A 19,501-nucleotide genomic window follows, 5' to 3' on the forward strand; every position below is an offset into this window, starting at 1 on the left:
GGGAAACCCCACCCGAGAAAAAATAGCAATCATGCCTTTGGCTATCTGTGAGATATTCAGTTGTCTTAAAACTACGGCCTCTGGAAAAACGTGTGACGTAATCTACCGATACCAATACGTAACAATGTCCATTACGTGAGGGAAGAACAGGCCCAATTAAGTCCACTCCCACCATCGAGAAGCGCTCTTCTATTATCCGTAAGGGTCTCAAAGGCACATGCATGGGTAAGGATCTACTATTTATTTGGGCAAATAGGACATTCCTTGCAATATCTGCTAACTTGTTGATACACCTCGAGCCAAACAAACTTCTCTAGTACTGTTTTCCCTCCAAAATGTCTCCATAAAAGATGACTGGAGCAAGAAATAACACTGTCTCTCTAAATGGCTGGAGCACTAGGAGCTGTGACGGCAGGGTCGGTCCTCTCTTTTGATACAGCAGTCCACTTTGCAAAAACAATTGGGTACCTACTTGATTGGGGTCTTCGGTTGAACTGGCTCTGTTCGAAGCTTCTTGTAGGGTGGGATCCTCCCTTTTGGCAGCATGAAAGTTCCTATCATGCTCCCAAAGGCTATCTTCCCTAGGGGCTGTTAAAGCCACTCGGGCCCAGTCTCTATTTTCTTCCCTTCTCTGCCTTCTCCTTTTTCTGGTTTTCCCTTGATCCGGCATGTGGGAAAAGGGAGCTAGTTTCCTTCACTCCTCTCCTGCTTTCCAGGTTTCCTGAATCAAACTAGTCATATGAGTCATTCCCTATAACATAAGGGTCAGGTAATCTGGGATCAATCCTACATATAGTGGGACCTGTGGAATTGATGGGTGATGTTGTATGTGTACTTCAGTGGTGGGGCTTTGTCTATTGTCACCACATACACATTGGATATTGACAACTCCAGTGGTGTTTAGTACCCCTCCTGGGACAGCTTGGGGTTGCATGATGCTCTGTAAGCACCCCGTATCCACTAATGCATGTCTAGGTTCCCCATTTACCGGCACCTGTGTCTGGTAAGGAGGTTTGTCTCCTACTGGTGAGCAATAAAAAGTCCTTGTGAACCCCACCTCCATGGGTTCTTCCTTCTGGAGGCACATCCCATCAGAATGCTGGGTCAAACACTTTAAAACCATATACAGCAAGGGTGTAAATGGTTGCTTAGGCCCTCCTTGAAGTAGTGCTTCAACATTGACCATTTCTCCAGCTCCATGCTACTCAAACGTCAGGGGGGATCACCCATTAACTTTTACCATGGATGAAAGCAGAGATGTCTACCTTCATATGAAAAATGAGAAAGCCTGGGCCCAGACAGTGTCCCTGTGGATTTATTGCACTTGGAGCCTAACATCTGGGTCCCCTACTTGAATATGTTAACAAAGAATGTATGACGTTACAACCCATAAATTTACAATGCATGCCTTTACAACACAGTTTTTACATCGCAAAATCCTTTACAACGCATTCTTTTACATAGCATGCCATTACATCGCATTTTCAGAAACTACCTTTCCAACGCATTCCATTACATCGCATTATACCTTTACAACACATTCCATTACAATGCATACCATTAAATTGCATTTAAAGGTAAGTGTTGGATAGTATAGGGGTAATAATTACTATTCTAACTCCAGTGAGTGCAACAGTAGGGTAAGTGTTGGATAGTGTAGGGGTAAAATGTACTATTCTAACTCCAGTGAGTGCAACAGTAGGGTAAGTGTTGGATAGTGTAGGGGTAAAAATTACTATTCTAACTCCAGTGAGTGCAACAGTAGGGTAAGTGTCAGATAGTGTAAGGGTACTATGCTTTGTAATGGTATGCATGTAATGACTTGCGATGTAAAGGATTTTGCAATGTAATGACTGCGTTGTAAAGGTTGTTTCACCTTAACAAATGTCGTTTTTCACGGCGAAGAAATCCCAGCAACATGGTGGGTGCATTAATAGTCCTTCTTCACAAAAAAACACCAAAAAACTGCCATGCAAATTATAGGCCTATTAGCCTTATAGATTGCACCCACAAGATCTTTTGTCGCCAAGTGTAAACCAGGATCCAAGAGCCGAAGCTGGATCAGAATGTCCTATCACATTTTCACCCGGGACTTAGGGACAAGACGGAAGCCGTGGACCAGATATTACACTTTATGACAAAAGTATAAAACCCCTAGAGTCAAGTGGATCCTCCCTCTTTCTCGAAACATGGGAGTCAAACAATGTGCGGCAGCTTTACGCATAATGAAAACTGACATGACTGAATTTATTGTGTTTGCCCTTGCAAGATATTTAAAGTGGATCTGGTCCCTTCGTGCTGGTGCACTAAAGGTTTGACCCTGAGGCGAGTGTTCAAATGTCAAGGTTCATGTGTTAATGTTTAAAACTGATTAGCAGTTATATTTTGGCAAAGAAGAACGTATGCTCTGTCCAACGAGTTACGAAATATTCGAAGTTAAGCATTAGGCGCTTTCGCTTTTCTGGTTATATTCTAGCCTATTGTGTTTTTAATCTTTCTTTTTACACCTGAGATCTTACATGCATTCCTTTGTACCTTGTATTTTATATTTCATATTTTTAGAAAGCTTTGATTATTTTTAACAGTGCTATTTGTATGCATGTCCAATGTTTCTGTATTGTACTTTTATGGTCTGTTTGGCCGAAACAAAGTAATATGATGATAGTGGTGAGCTGCTAGAGTCCCCAACCTTCTGGTCTGCAGCTCCTGTGAACCATGGCTATTTGATCAGCAGTTGGCCTAGGCTATTTGCTTGCCTGTCAGCCATGACCATCTGCGCAGTGACTTGTCATGGTCATCTGGTCAGTAGTGGGCCACAGCCATCTGGTCAGCAGGTGACAGATCAGAAGACAGAAGAGTCGGGCTGTGATGTTATTTCCAACTAGCAGCATCCTTCTGGGTTCCAGAAGCCTCCAATTCAGATTCCATAAGCCCTCTTCTCAGCCCAAAGGATGCAGGTGGCTTAAGTGACCTCGGATAATCAGGAAGGTGGGTTGCATCCCTGGTCCTCCAGGGCCGAACGACTGTGCTGGCGGTTCCAGACGTGGAAAGGGGGACCACGTTGAAGAAGTCCCTGTGAGAGGTCTACCAAGCCTGTGCAAATGCCTTGAGCTTTGTGCTCTGGGCCAGGGTTCCAGGCACCAGCAAGAGCCACCTTCCCTACCCAGGGATAGGTGCTGCTAGACCAGGAAAATGATTGTGCTTCTTAAAGACCACCATCTCAAGGAAGCCCCAGTGAGTGGTTAGCTAAGCCTGCACAATCACCTTATCCCTGGCCCTCAGACCAGGGCTTCAGGCAACGGTTAAGCCCCTTTCTCTTCCCAGTACATAGTGCTGCCAAAGGAAGGTTATTGTGCTCCTCTGGGACCACCAGCTCAAAGATGCCCCAATGAGAAGCCAGTGAACCTCATGCATAAGACTGGGGCCTGGTACTGCAGACCATGGCTCCAAATACTGGTCAGAGCCATCATCTCTTCCTAGGACAGGCTGCCACCAGACCTGAGAGGATTCTTGTGCTCCCAGGGGCCCACCAGCAGACAAAAGAAGCTCCAATCAGAATTTGATAAAGCCAGGGTGGACGCCTGGTACTGGGCACTGGCCACAGCCACCTACCTTACACAGGACAGGGAGCTGCCAGACCTGGGAGGATTGTTGTGCTCACCTGGGCTGACCAGCTCAAAAAAGCCTCAGTGATAGATCGTTGCCAAGGATTCTCACACCGCCTAGAGCCGCCTTCTCTCCCAGGCAGGGTCTCTTCAAACCCCAGCATTTGCAAAATATAAAGATATGCGCATTTTAAAACTTATCAGCTCCCTGTTCCCGATACAGCCCGGTGCAGTCACAGATCATACCGTATATGACCCGATCAATAGGGTTAGTATTTCTTGTGTGGCTATTGGTCTCGTCTGTCACTGGGCACTGCCTCATTTTTGGATCCCAGACTGAATAGCTTCAGGTAACATGCACTCAGTCTAATGTGGTATCCTCTAAGAGTGCTGCCAATGTCTGTGCCTTTGTTCTCCAGTAAAGCAGATCACCTGCCACCCTTTCATCCCGTCTCCTCCGTCACATATGGGCTCCCACCCACTCCAGTGAGTCATTTCTCCGATCCAAAATCTTAGGAGGTGTAGAGCTCAATCAACTAATCACAATAGTCTCTTAGCCACTATAAGCCCCAGCACCGTGAATATGCTTAGCTGCTTCTTGGCATTTTCGGGAGCAAACCAAGCAAACCCTGTTTGAGTTTACAAGGGACACCCCCGTGTGAGTTAAATACCCGGTATCTGACATATCCATCTCCCACGATATACCTGTCTCCGGCAGTTGGTCCATAAGTAATTCCCCCAGCAACCTTTTCTCCTATGTAGTTGTTGAGCAATCTGATTATGGAAGCACGGGGGTTGGAGCGTGTGGGGGGTTTATTTTTGAAAATATATGCTACTTAAACTGAGTACCTGTTGACGTAAACGGCACTACTGTGTATACAATTGGAACTGAAGTTTGATGTTTGAAGACTGTATGGTACTATATAAAAAAATAATACCCGCATTGCTCTATAATGTTGTGCAAACAGTCAAGCTTGTTGAAATGCCAATACATGTTTTTATTTTTTTTAAAACCTTATCAGCTTCAAAATCATGTTTTGCTCAAAAAGTGATTGTTCATTCTCAAAGCAGATCTGGCCAATTGACAAGTATGAGTGTCCAACTCATGAGCCATGTGTTCTTTTTATTTACAAAATGTGTCACACCAAGAAGATATAATCTCTCTGCACATCCCTACTTATGCCACCATTTTTATTCTGCAGTGTTTTATGTTTTCGCAATGGATATTAATTTGTTTTATGGGGCATTTCCACAGTTTGTGGTATTTTGGGGTCTGTGCAGTAGGTACTTGAACACATTACACTAAAATTAAACTGCCATTTCTTTGACTTGAACCCAACTGCTAGTTAGGAAACAAATAGCACTTCCAGTCAGAACCAGAACATTTGTACAGTGCTCACTACCAAAATAGTTCTCTTATCTCCTTTTAGACAGTCTATATTAATGCAGGTACAACCTCATATTAAAAATTGCTTACCAAGCACAGCATACTTTTCAGAACTACAAAAACAGAATATGTTCTTATCTCTTCTCTGAAATATTCTTCAAGATGTATAGAGACACCTTTATTAAAAAAAAAACTCTTCAGCAAGAAGCTAGTTCACGTGTCATTACTGCAAGTTACCAGATTTAATGTAAATAAATAATAGATAGCACAAGCATAAGTCTAGGTGCCTCATACTAACTTACCTATATAACAAGGGTGATTGTTGAATATGCTTGAGTGTGAAATGGTGGGGATGGTGCTCGTATGAGAAACATGCTAGTGGGTGTGAGTAAATGGAGAAGTGGGGCATATGTGGGCAGGAAGTGAGGCCTTGTCTCCTACATGTCCCTAAGAACCCCAAACATGAGCCACGATTGCCTTCCTGCACCCTTTGCAGAGGATACCTTTAAGCCCTAAGCCTTGGTGATGCTGATTTGGGGTTGGCTCTTTGTTGGCATTCCTGTCCTGCTTCATGTGGGTGGGACTTCCTGCAGATGGGTTTTACTTTTTCTCCTGATTAGTTACTTGCTGGTGTGAGGTTTCCTCTTGATAGTCACTCTTGTTGGCTGTATTTTCTGCGCATGGAAGACTTCCAGTTGCTTCTTGTTTGATTGCTGCTAATCTGGCATTTAATCTTAATAATCATTTCCTTTGGGCTGGACATCCTGTGGCTGTACCTTCCTGGGGGTGAGTGTGAAATTTCCGAATAACTGCAGCTGAAAAATAATGATGATCTTGATAGAAGTTTATTATCATAAGAAGATTTCATCCAACCAGGTAGACAGAAGAACAGCTTCTACCAAGTAACAGTTACTAACCCTATGACCTACTTACATTCTAGACATTCTAGACTGTGATACATCAGAACCATAGAAATAGAAGAGAGATAGGCAAGACTACTACAATTACAAAATTTTTATAATAGAGATGAGGATATCACACATCTCCCTTCTTAACAACTAAAACAAAAAATAACATAACATTACACATATTCTTTAAGATAACCTGGACGTCTGGTTGATCTAGAGGATTTTCGGAGATTTAACATACCAACTGTGACCATCATCAAGACCTTTCATCAGTTTATGTTTCCTTTTCACCACGACTACTCTGTTGACATTCCACACACGATGGTCCTGAGTTTTGATCGCATTGGTGAAGATTTTGATGACCAACATAGGATTAAGATATTTTGAACTAGAGTTTCCCATTAAACCTGGACGTTTAATTGCCACTAGATCACCAACGTTCACCTCTAGAGATTTTACGGATTTTTTTAAATCAAAATAGTATTTCCTTTGTACGGCCTTTTGGTTTTCTTTTAATTGTACATCTTCACCTCTACATACACTTTCTTTTCCTTTGGAAGAAGAATAAGTGTTAACCTAAAAAGGTTCAAGCCGTGTATTAGGTATTCTCCCACGAAAGAGTACAAATGGTGTCTTTCCTGTTGTAGAATGAGGAGTTAACCTGTATTCTTATTTTTTTTAAAGAACCTTTCTTCTCCAATCCAACGACAAAGATTTAGCCATTGTTATGGTTTCCTTCAAAACTCTGTTAAAGCTCCCCACCATCCCGTTGGCCTCAGGATGAGAGAGAGACTATTTTTTATGAAAATAATTGAACACCATTGTCAGTTAACATGGTCTTTGGCATTCCTTCACTAGAAAACACATTTGTAAGACATTTTATAATACAACTGGAATCAATACTTGACAAAAGAAATACCTCTGGCCAACGAGAAAACATATCTATCACTACTAAAAGAAAAAATTGAGAACCATTACACTGTATATGTCCCAAAATGTCCAAAGCAATGTCATCCCACCGGCGCCTGGGACGAGATCTTAAGATCATTGGTTGTACCCTAGGAGATTTAGATTTGTCACTCATATTACAAGCAATACAATCTCGTATCTCTCTCTCAAATAATTTATCCATTCCTGGCCACAAGTAAGAAGCACAAACCCTTTCTTTGGTCTTAGTAATCCCTGGATGACTTTGATGTGCTAATTGAATTAAATCATTTCTGATGTTCACCGGAGGCACTAATCTAGTACCACGAAATAATATGTTTTTATCAGCAGACAATTCATTCCTCACACACCAAAAGGTTTTGTGGCTTGAGACCCACATTTAACATCAGACCACTTCCCTTTAATGAAAGACATGACTTCTTTAAGAATTCCATCTAGCTCAACTTCTTGAGACCATTTCTCTTCAGAAATATGCCCCAGCTCAGGGGAAACACACCGAATCATGGTTCATATCAAAATCATCATCATCATCACAGTTTTCACTAGACACAAAACGTGATTAAACATCAGCGATCTTATTATCAACCCCTGTAATGTATTTAAGAGAAAAAGAGTATTCTTGGAGACAAATAATCCATTTCGTTATACGACTCGATATAAAGTCAAATCCTTTTTTATCAAAAATTTCAACCAAAGGTTTGTGGTCAGTTCTAATTTCAAAATCTACACCCCAAAAAAAATCTCTTACGTTTTCTCACCGCCCAAAAAACAGCAAGGGATTCACGTTCTACAACTGAATAGCGTGTTTCAGGGTCCCTCAATCCTCTTGAAAGAAACATAATAGTTCTCATTCCATCTGGACCAACCTGTTGCAAAACTGCCCCTAGACCCTTTTCACTAGCATCAGTAGTGAGAATTGACCTGAGTTTAGTGTCAAAACTATGTAAAAAAGATGCATTACATAATTTCTCTTTAACTAAAACAAATTCATCTTGACACTCTTTCGACCACCCAAAATGAACTCCCTTTCTTAAAAGTGATCTCATGTTAGCGGTCAACTCAGCAAATCCCTTAACACATTTTGCATAATATTCTACCATCCCCAGGAAGCCCATAAGCTTATCTTTCATAGATGGAGAACACATATTGTGCATGGTATTGATTAAATCCTCTTTTGACCTAACACCATTACCAGAAATGTTATGACCAAGATAATTCAAAGAACTTGCTCTAAATTTACATTTCTCAATTTTTATAGGTACATTTCCATCACACAGTCTTGCAAGTACAGATCTAAGCCAAATGTCATGTTGATTTACATCATCACCATATATAAGAATATCGTCTTGATAAATACATACACCATCTTACAGCATCCATGGCACGTTGGAATACAGGCGATACTGAGACCAAACGAATGGCATTCTCTTAAATCTAAAAGTGCCAAATAGTTTAATAAAAGCAGTGAGATTCTTGCAAGATTGCTCCAGCACAATATGATGGTACACTGAGGTCAAATTAATAGTACTGAAGATGTTTGCTCCTCCTAGGAAAATCAGCAACTCGTTAATATTAGGAATGGGATACCTGCTGAAAGTGGAGAGAACAACCCAACCTCCTAGAAATTCTCATCACTAAGGCGGAAGAACCAGGCCCAGACTGACTACTGGGCGCTCTGGAATGCTGCTGAGCTGGGGGTTGATTTCACTGCGGTGGGGGCTTATTTCATTCATGGAGACCTGCGTGTGCTTCGAAATAATTAAAGCAAAACGAATTTCGTTTATTACACGCAGGTCCCCATCAACGAAATAAGCCCACAGCTCAGCAGCATTCCAAAACGCCCGGCAGCCAGTCCGGCCCTGGGAAGAACCTGGACAGATCATCAGTATTGGAGTGGTCTGATCAGGGGCAGTGTACAAGGTTGACCACGTCAACAAGTTGTTCGAGGCACTCCTCATTTAACAGTGACAATACACCCCCTATGCCTTCCTCAGAAGCATCAGTCTGCACTTCATACTGCACTTTATATTCCTGTGAGAAGTAAAGGGCCTTGAGTAGAGGTGCACTATCCATGGCCTCCTTGAGGTTACCAAGACTTTCTGGCAGTCCTCTGTCCAGATCACCTTCTTGGGCTGCTTCTTAGAAGTCATCCCAGTTAAGGAGGCAACAATAGTGCAATAGCCCTTACAAAACCTCCTGTAATATCCAGTCAGGCCTAGGAAAGCCCTCACTTCAGACTGGGTTTTGGGGAGTTCTCAGGCCAGGATAGTATCTATTTCGGCCAGGAGGGGCTTCACCTTGCCCCCACCCACAAGGTGCCCTGTCTGGCACTTGCTGGCCTTCATAGTCAGGCCTGCCTGTTGCAAATCCTGAAGTAACTCCTGGAGGTGAAACAGGTGGCCTCCCAACTGCTACTGTAGACAGCATTGTCTTCCAAGTAAGCAGCACTGAAGGACTCCATCCCAGCCAGGATCTTGTTTACCAACCTCAGGAAGGCGGTGGGGCATTTTTTCAACCAATGGGTATTATCCGGAATTGGAAGTGGCCCTTTAGGGTAAAGAATGCTGACCTCTCATCAGTCGCAGCAATCTGCTAGTATCCTGAAGTGAGGTCAAAAATGCTCAGGAACTTGGCTGCTTCCAACCTGTCAATGAGCTTGGGGGATAAGGTGTGAGGCCCTGAATACTAGCAACACTTTACTGGACCAGAGACTACTGGAGGACTCAATCACTTCCAGCACAAGACTTTTGGAGACTTCCTCAATGATGCAATCCCTTTCTTTGTCTGATAACCTGTAGATTTATTTCTTCAGAGGAATACTGTTTTCAGTATCAATGTCATAGTTACACGAATGTGTAACCTCAAGAGTGAGGGAGAACATGTAGACAAACGGTTCCAATAACTGGTGACAATCCCTCTACTGCTCCAGGGTCAGGGTAGAGGAGAGGCTGACACCCTCTACTGACCCATCTTGCTCCCTGGAGGGTAGGAGGTCAGGGAGAGGTTAACTCTTATCCTACATCCGATTATTTGTCACTAGAAGCAAGGTGACCTCATACCTCTCATAGGAGGCATTTATGTGGTTTACTTGGAGTACACTTATGGTGTTTAACCGCATGCGTGCGGGCGGAATTCCGCTCGTACGCTGAGATTTTTCAAAGCGCATGTTACGTGACGAGCTGGGCTCGTCATCAGCGTGCGAGGAGGCTACGCCATGACGAGCCCAGCTCGTCATCAGCGTGGAAGGGGTTAAGGGAGTCTGGAGGCCCACTAAGTAGGTGACCTCCCCCTTTCTAACCTTCTGCTCATAAGGCACTGATCAGCAGTGTTGAGGGGCCCTGAACTCCACTGGCTCCATTACCCACACTTTATGGCCAGGCTGAAGCTCTACTAGAGGGGCCTTCTGGTGGTACCAGAATTTCATGACTTCCTGGCTGGCTTCTAAGTTCTCAGAAGCCTTCTTTCAGAATGTTTGCATCTGGTTTCTGAGGGCTAGCATGCAACTAACCACATCTTGGTTGGGTTTCTTGTGAGTTTGCTCCCACCCCTCCTTTACCAAACAAAGAGGCCCCCTAACAGGGTGACCATACAGGGTGGTACCTCCCTCTAGGCAAAAAGCAGGCATGGTAAGACAATGTCCCATTTCAGCCACATGGGCTCAGGTAGGTGCATAAGCATGCCCCTCAACAAGCCCATTGGTCTGAGGGTGATAAGTGGTAGAGAACTTTTAGGTTACCCCACACTCATCCTACATGGACTTCATGAATGCAGACATGAAGTTGGTTACCTCTGTCAGACACCACATCCTTGGGGACCCCCACTTGGGTAATATTTCCATCTTGGCACTAGCCATTTCGTAACTGGTGGCATGATCCATCAAAACCAGGGTAAGCTGGTTGTGGGTAAGGTCGTTTTGGGGCCCCAGGGTCTAAAAATATCAATACCCATCCTTCATAGGGGAGTAACAATAACAACTAATGAAACCAGGGGAGCTTGAGCTTCTTCCCTGTTTTGCTACTGGACTGGCAGGTGGGACATGACCTGCAGAATATATCTGAGGCTGTCTTCATCTGGAGAAAATAGAAGTGGGTGATAAACCTTGAAAACTTCTTGTCCTGACCCAGATGGACGGAAATCAGTATATCAGGAGCTAGTCCCAGTGGGAAGGCCCGGTAGTGCTGGGGGACCACCAACACACGGGTTGCTAAATGCTTGGAAGCCTTAGGCTCACTATACAGGAGGTTCCGCGGGCGGCCGTGCATGCGCATTAGTATCCAAGATGGCGGCGTGGTTACCAGAGGGAGCCCCAGGGACGCAGCCGACAAGGTAAGTGGTGTTTATTCTTTTTAAATACATTATTTAAGTATTTAGGGAGGGCGGGAGGGAGGCGGGTGGCAGGCAACTTCGCTACGCCCACGGAGTGGGCGTAGTGTTGCCTGCTACGCCTACTTCGCAAATGGCGAAGTAGGCAACACTACGCCGACTCCGTGGGCGTAGAGAAGTGCTACGCCCAGGGTTAATAAGAAGGCTATCCCTCCCCACTGGGGCATATGTCTCCACAGGCTAGCGCCTCAATCCTCCACTTGCACCTAATGCTTCCTCAGAGCTATCTCATAGACAGAAAAACATTAATCTGTATTTTCCCCCACCACATACCTCTGCACCAGATATTGGGCTATGTGGACCCTTAACTCTCCATAGGTCACTGGACTGCTGCCACTACTGCTGCTGGATTCTGTTATTTTTCTTAGCTTTCAGTTCCAACTACTCCAGGCACCTGTTATGAGCCAGTGTGTTTTTCTCTAGAGGAAGCCTCTTTTCCTCCATTTTAAACTTGGCCAGCTTAAGCTTGAATGCTCTCACAGCCTTCTTCTCAACTACCTCCTTATGGGACAGGCTGTGGGACAACACACTGCTCCTTCGTTTGGCAGGGGGCTTAATTTCTGCAACCCAGTAGTCCTCCTCCTCCTCATGCTGCTGCAGCTCTTACTCTATGGCCAGACCCTCCACCTCCATCTCTACTAAATCCTCTTCTTCCTCCACAAGGTTGTCCTCCTCTGGCTCCTTGGGGTGGACTGCATCCTCTTGACTTCTCATAGGTACAAAGGGCTCTCTGGAGGTCAACCTTTGTGATCTTCTTTTCTGCATTCAGCCCCCTCTCTTTGCAGAACTTCTGCAGCTCAGTCTTGTTGAGGTCATCAATCTTAAGCAGCACAATCTCCTTTGTAGCAAAAAGGAAGTGATGAAAACTTAAAGTTCAAAAAGAAAGAATAGCCAAACAAAAACCAAGGAGAATTAAAAAAGAGGGGAAATCTTTGTGCAAAATTATTTATATCGAATTTTAATGTTAAACTAGTTGTTGTATGGTACTGCCCAAACACATGCACTGGATCTCACCCCTGAGCATCAATGTGAGAAGTTGGGCTGCCAACTCAGAGGGTGAAACCCTACTCAAGCAACAGCCAAAATTCTTGAAAGGGTGAGCCACAAAAAGTCCCTAAATTAACCAGGGCTCAACCCTCTGGTAGCTTGGTACAAAAGCACTCAGGCTTAACTTAGAGGCAATGTGGAAACTATTTATGCAGCACTTAGCAGTAATAAAGCGAAAACACTACACAAGAAAAATCCCAAACTAATTTAAAAAATGGAGTACATTTAAAAAAAGTATTTGAGACCAAAACTACATAAATACAATCACTAGAACTAATAGGAGTTATGACATTTTTAAGTTGTAAGTGGAAAATAGCACTTCAAAGATCAAAGTGCAAACAGCTGACATCTAGTTGTGCAAGTACAGGGCAAATTCGAAAGTTATAGCAAACCACAATGGAGCACGGTTCAGATACACAAAGTGGATTTGGCCTGGTCTTCACTAACATTTGGACTTAATAGAAATTTTGAAGAGAAAATATCTGAAAAGCTAAAATTCATTGGAGCAAGGAAGCCGGCGGTGGCCAGGGAGGAAGAGGAGCCATCGCTGAGGAGCCACTGGACACGGTCGCCATGAAGATTTTTTCATTCAGACTTAGGGGCCCGTTAGGATGGCGGGCGGATCGCCCCCAGCAGGCTGGCGGTAGCCACCGCCGGCCTGGCGGGGGCGATCCGCCCGCCATCCTTGCTCTGAAACCCCCCGCCATATTAGGATGGCGGGGGGGACCGCTGCGGACAGTAAGACCGTCTGCCGCTTTTCCGCCCCAGTCGCAAGGTGACCGGGCGGAAAAGGTATAATATGGTGGCGGTGTCTATGAGACACCGCCAGCCATATTATGATGGGCCAATGTGAATGCCTTTCCGTGGCGGCATTAAGGCATGTGGAGAATCCCTGCGGGGGCCCGTTGCGGGCCCCCAGGGACTCCGGTGGGTGGGATTGCACATGGGGGGTACCTATGGTACCCCCCCGCATTTTAAAGTGCAACATGGCAGGCACCGCGTGGTGCTTGTCATGTTGTGCTTTGAAATGCACAACGTGCATTTTGCAATGGTAAAAATACAGGATGCGCCCGGCACTGTGGCGGGCGCATCCTAATGCCACCATCGGGACCCCCGCCCTTATGGCGGGCAGTCCCTTTTTCCGATAGGATGGCGGGCGGACAAAGTCCGCCCGTCATCCTAATGAGGGCCTTATTCTCTTTTTGGAAGTTGAAGATCTCCAGTGGGATGAAGCTGCAGGCAGTAGATAATGAGGACTCCCGAGGCCAGTTATCCCTTGTGCGAAGAGCTATTGAACTGGATTTGCTGATGTGGAGAGGAACATAGTGGGAGATACAGCGTAGTCAGGCTGACCAGTTGTTGGAACCTAAATATGTCAGGTAACCTAGGGTAGCCTGGCCTAGGGTAAGACAAAATCACTAGAGGCACATGTGTAAAGGTTGCAGACCACCCAGCAGAAATTCAATGCAATAACACGCAAAAATGACACTACACCAAAATTTGTGTAAAAATACGAGCTTGTTTATAAAAATATTCTCTGCTCTCTTGTCTTCAGATATCACAGTTCAGTACATTACATTTATCCATGAAATTATGAAGATTTTCAAAGTTGCCAAATTATGTCATTAATCAGCATTAACAGCACATTACATTAGTCTCTAAACTTTGCTAGACTTGACTCCTCTAAAGGGTTTTATACCTTTACCCCCTCTCCACCTTTGACTCCAGAGGAATGGGCTAGCCTCACTCACTTTAGTTTCTCTAAGCAAGGGGGGGTTGGAATATAGTTATTTAATCACAAAACGGGGAACATCCTACATTCAAAGTTAAGTTTCAGAAGATCCTTTCAAGAAACTAGATGGGCATTACCCAGTACTAGCCCAATCCTAATATAGCCAACCGGAAGTCTTTGCTCCTTTAAGAGAGACGCTAAAGCGTGCAAGTTCCCCCTCACGACCTCTCCTTACTTTGTTTTATGTTGGGCCCACCGGCCGGTGTCTCCGTTTGCTGGGGGGGAAAAAGACAAAAGGACCCAGACTCCTCTGGCCGAAGTTGTGGCCCCTCGTCCCTCCTCCTCGTTAGCGCGGAGTCAGGGAAAGAGGACACACCAGTCGCACCTCTCCGCTTGAAGTGCGCTCTCCTTTGGAAACCGGGCCGCCCCGCTCCCTCTCTTCTCAGAGAAGCAGGGGCCCGCCTTGATGTAGCTCCCAGCGCTTAAGCGGGAAGCCCGGTGCTTGGCGGCTGCTCCCCGAAGATCTCCTCACCGGCTGCTGACAGGATTTCCCCCGCGAGGACGCAATCGCGCATGCACGGGGAGTAAGCGGACCAGCCAACAGAGTCTGCTCCGCCTGCCTGACGCGGGTAGTGGCTCCGCAGCGGCCTGCTCGGTCCTAGGCCCCTCCTGTGATGGATCACCAGTTCAACTTGGAATATGCGCAGTGGCGCCGGGCACTATACAGCTAGCCCCCTTTTTCTCTTTCTTAAAGCAGCGCTGTCACGGAAGCGCGATCAGCGCCCCAGGGGTCCCGCTCACGGCGGAATCAGGGAAGACGGCTCAGCCCCAATAACCCTGTCACCCCACTCTTTCTCCTCACGAGTGGGGAGGTTTGCTCACACGCTGCAGGACCAAACACCGGTAAGGGGGTCTCGGCGTCACGCAGGGCAGGAACCTGCTTCACACCATGGAGAGAGGGGGTTAGAGGTGGAATCCCTCACATTTGGGCCCCCAGATCTCCAGTTACAGCAGTAATCCACTAACCCTCCATACTGGACAGTAACAGGTGCACAGGAGAACTCCTTGTTTGGTTACAACAGCAGGGATCTCCGCAGCTCCACAGTCCACTGGGATTGACCTCTTCACCTAACTTGGGCACCTCCCTGACCAGGGTCAGCAGGATGAAACTAACTCGGCTAGGACAGCAGGAATGGGGGGCGGGGAACCCAGACAGAGGGAAACCCTTGTAGAGCAGTCCACCCTTAAGGACCCTACCCCTTCCAGACCTCAGCCTTCACTCTAGCTGTTCCTCACTGGCAAGACAAAATGGTTGCCCAGCATTCCGCCTTTTATAGGCTGACCCTCAGAGGTCCAGAAGGGACCAGAAGGTTCTGGAATGCCCTACTCTATCCTAAGGGACAGGTTCTAGGTATGTCAGTTATGACAGTTGGTAGCCACCATTTTGTGACTCCAAAGAAATTCCTGTCAGGAAAGGCCTCTAGGCCTGAGGTGAAAAACTATAAGGGCGAAAGAGCACCTATCCCCTAGACCAACACCTTGAAAAATCTAGTGGACACAAAAATGAATAAGGTTATGAGGGGAAAAAAGGGAACAAAATAAATAATAAATTGGAGGGACTACGCAAAGGGCCAGACAGGTCTAGCACGCGTCCCCCCCAGCTGAAAGTGGGGAGAGCTACCCAACCCCTTGGGAGTCCTCATCACTAAGGCGGAAATACCTGGAGAGACCGTCTGCATTGGCGTGGTCCACTCCGGGCCGATGTTCCACCCGGAAGTCCATTCCCTGTAGGGAGATGGACCATCTCAGCAACTTGGGATTCTCCCCCTTTATCTGCATTAGCCAACGAAGGGGTCGGTGGTCAGTCTGAACCAGGAAGTGCGAGCCAAACAGGTATGGCCGCAGCTTCTTCAGACCCCACACCACCGCAAAACCTTCCCTTTCAATGGCACTCCACTTCTGTTCCCGGGGAAGTAGTCTCCTGGAGAGGAAGACTACAGGCTGATCCAGGCCCTCTTCATTCAGTTGCGATAACACTGCCCCAATGCCATGTTCTGATGCATCTGTCTGGACAATGAACTCCTTGGAGAAGTCTGGGGCCCTCAGGACCGGTGCTGCACACATTGCCTGCTTCAACTTTTCAAAGGCTTGCTGACAAGCCTCCGTCCAAACTACCCGTCAAGGTTGTTTCTTTGAGGTGAGCTCTGTGAGGGGCGCTACAATAGTGCCATACCCCTTCACAAAGCGACGGTAGTAGCCTGTGAGACCCAGGAAAGCTCGGACCTCAGTCTGTGTCTTGGGGGGTTCCCAGGCCATGATTGCCTCAATCTTTGCCTGCAGGGGCTGCACTGTCCCCCTACCCACCAAGTGTCCAAGGTACACAACCGACCCCTGTCCAATCTGGCATTTGCTGGCCTTGATTGTCAATCCAGCTTGTTTCAGGGCCTGGAGAACTGCTTGCAAATGTTGCAAATGGTCCTCCCAACTGCTACTGAAGACAGCAATGTCATCCAGATAGGCAGCGGAGAAACCCTCCATTCCGGAGAGGACCTGATTCACCAGCCGCTGAAAAGTGGCAGGGGCGTTTTTGAGCCCAAAGGGCATCACACAAAATTGGAAGTGACCCTCAGGCGTGGAGAAGGCTGACCTTTCCTTTGCTCCATCTGTCAAGGAGATCTGCCAGTACCCTGAAGTGAGGTCAAAGGTACTTAGGTATTGGGCAGCTCCTAGCCGGTCAATTAACTCATCCGCCCTAGGGATCGGATGGGCACCAGTTTTTGTAACTGAGTTCAGTCCCCGGTAATCCACACAGAACCTCAGTTCTGGCGTGGTGCCTGGTGGAGCATCTTTTGGCACTAGCACCACCGGGCTGGACCAGGGGCTGTTGGAAGGTTCTATAACTCCTAGCTCTAGCATCTTGGCAACCTCTCCATGGATGCTAGCCTTCACCTTGTCGGACAGCCGGTAGGTCTTTGACTTCACTGGTGGGCTGTCCCCTGTGTCCACATCATGGGTACACAGGTGAGTCCTTCTCGGGACAAGGGAGAACAACGTAGAGTACTGCTCCAGTATCTGGCGACAGTCTTCCCGCTGTTCAGGAGTTAGGGTGGGAGAGAGAATCACTCCCTCCACTGACCCATCCTTTTCTTGAGACGAGAACAAGTCTGGGAGAGGTTCACTTTCCGCTTCCTCTCCCCCATCAGTCACCATCATTAAGATGACCTCGGGCCTCTCATGGTGGGGTTTGAGTCGGTTGGCATGAAGCACCCGTAGGGGCTGTCGTGGGGTCTTAAGGTCCACCAGGTATGTGGCCTTACCCTTCTTCTCCAACACCTCAAAGGGGCCTGTCCAGCGATCCTGGAGGGCACTAAGCTCTCCAGGCTCCATCACCCACACTTGTTGGCCAGGCTCCAATTCCACCTGGTGAGCATTGTGGTCAAACCACTCTTTCATGACTGCCTGGCTGGCCTCCAAGTTGTCAGAAGGTTGCTTCCACAACTTCGCCATTTGGCTCCTGAAGGCCAGCATGTAGCTCACCACATCCTGGGGGGGTTTCCTGGTAGACTTTTCCCAACCATCCTTCACCAGGCTGAGAGGACCGCGTACAGGGTGCCCATACAGAAGTTCGAAGGGGCTGAAGCCCACTCCCTTCTGTGGCACTTCCCTGTAGGAGAATAGCAAACAGGGTAGGAGGACGTCCCATTTCCTCCGCAGACTTTCAGGCAGACTTCTGATCATGCCCTTCAAGGTCTTGTTGAACCTCTCGACCAGTCCATTGGACTGGGGGTGATAGGGAGTGGTGAACCGGTAGGTCACTCCACACTCCTTCCACATTGCCCGCATGTATGCTGACATAAAGTTTGTCCCCCTGTCGGACACAACTTCCTTGGGGAATCCCACTCGGGTAAAGATCCCCATCAAGGCCCTAGCCACCACAGGTGCAGTGACAGTCCTCAGAGGAATTGCCTCTGGGTACCGTGTGGCATGATCCACCAGAACCAGGATAAACCTGTGACCAGCTGTTGTTGGTGGATCCAATGGCCCTACAATGTCGATGCCCACCCTTTCAAAGGGGGTGCTAACGACTGGAAGTGGTTCCAGGGGAGCTTTCAGCTTCACCCCTGTTTTCCCACTGGCCTGGCAGGATACACATGTCCGACAGTAAGTGTTGGACGCCACTTTCATCTGAGGCCAGTAAAAGTGGGGGACAAGCCGAGCAAAGGTCTTGTCCTGACCTAAGTGTCCTGCCAAGGGTATTGCATGAGCCAATTCCAGCAGAAAGGCTCGGTATTGTTGCGGGACTACCAAGGCCCTTGATGAACCAGGTAAGGGTACCTTGGGTTCACTGTAGAGGAGTCCATCCTCCCAGTAAATATGGTAGTGTCCCGTAACATCACCTGCTGCCTGGGCTTCAGCCTGTCGCCTCAGTCCCTCCAGGGTAGGGCACTCCCTCTGCCCCTTACAGAATTCCTCTCTAGTAGGCCCCCCCTCCACATGCCACTCAGCAGGGATGGGTAGGTCCTCCAGAGAGACTACTTCCCCCTCCACGGACTCCTGGTCCACCACCGCAGGTGGCCGATCTGTCACATGGGGTGTGGAAGTCGAAGCAGGCTCTTCCTGTCTTCGGGTCTGTCCCTTTTTGGCAGCGGGTTGGGCCTTTGTTCCAGGCTCCAACCCAAGCGAACTCCCTCTCCGGGCAGTCGCAGACCTTGTGCTCACACAGGCCCAGTCAGGTGTACCCAGCATCGCAGAGTGCGTCCGGTATTCCACCTCTCTCCAAGCGTTGTGCTCCATATCATTCCCCAGCAGACAATCAACTGGCACGGCAGGGCTTACGGCAACTCGAAGTGAACCTGCAACCCCTTCCCACTCAAAGGGAACCTCAGCCACGGGATAGTGGCCCATTCTGCCGTCAGCCATCGCGGCGGGGTGGAGTACATTGGGAATCACCTGCTCTGGAGACACCAGTTGACTTCTCACCATAGTCATACTGGCTCCTGTATCTCTCAGAGCCTCCCCTTTCTGGCCATTGATGGTGATCCGTTGCCCATAATTAACAGTATTTGGTGGCACCTGGATCTTAGTAACCAACTCCCGCTCTCCCAGGGACACTAAGGTGACACCCGCCAACTCACCCCCCTTAACTAAGGGCAACTCCTTCCCGAGCGCTACACTAGCTACTCCCGGTGGTTTTCCTCCGGTGGGAGGGGGTGGTCTCTTTGGGCATCTGACATCTCCCTTATAATGTCCAACACCACCACACTCGAAGCAGTGGAGAACCCTTGGCTGATGGCTTTGGCCAGGATTAGGGTTCCTGGGCGGGTTTGCCTTAGGGGTGAACCCTGTTCCCTTTCCTTGGAAATTGTTTTGGGGACCTTTAGAGAACTCCCTCCTTTTATCTCCCCCCTCCTTCTTCTGAGGGGCGCCCTGTCCGGCCTTTTGGGAATCCCCTCCAGTCCCCTTTGAGGACACCCGGATACTTGCCCAGATG

Source organism: Lissotriton helveticus, chromosome 5_1 (genome assembly GCF_964261635.1).
Source record: "Lissotriton helveticus chromosome 5_1, aLisHel1.1, whole genome shotgun sequence".
NCBI lineage: Eukaryota > Metazoa > Chordata > Amphibia > Caudata > Salamandridae > Lissotriton > Lissotriton helveticus.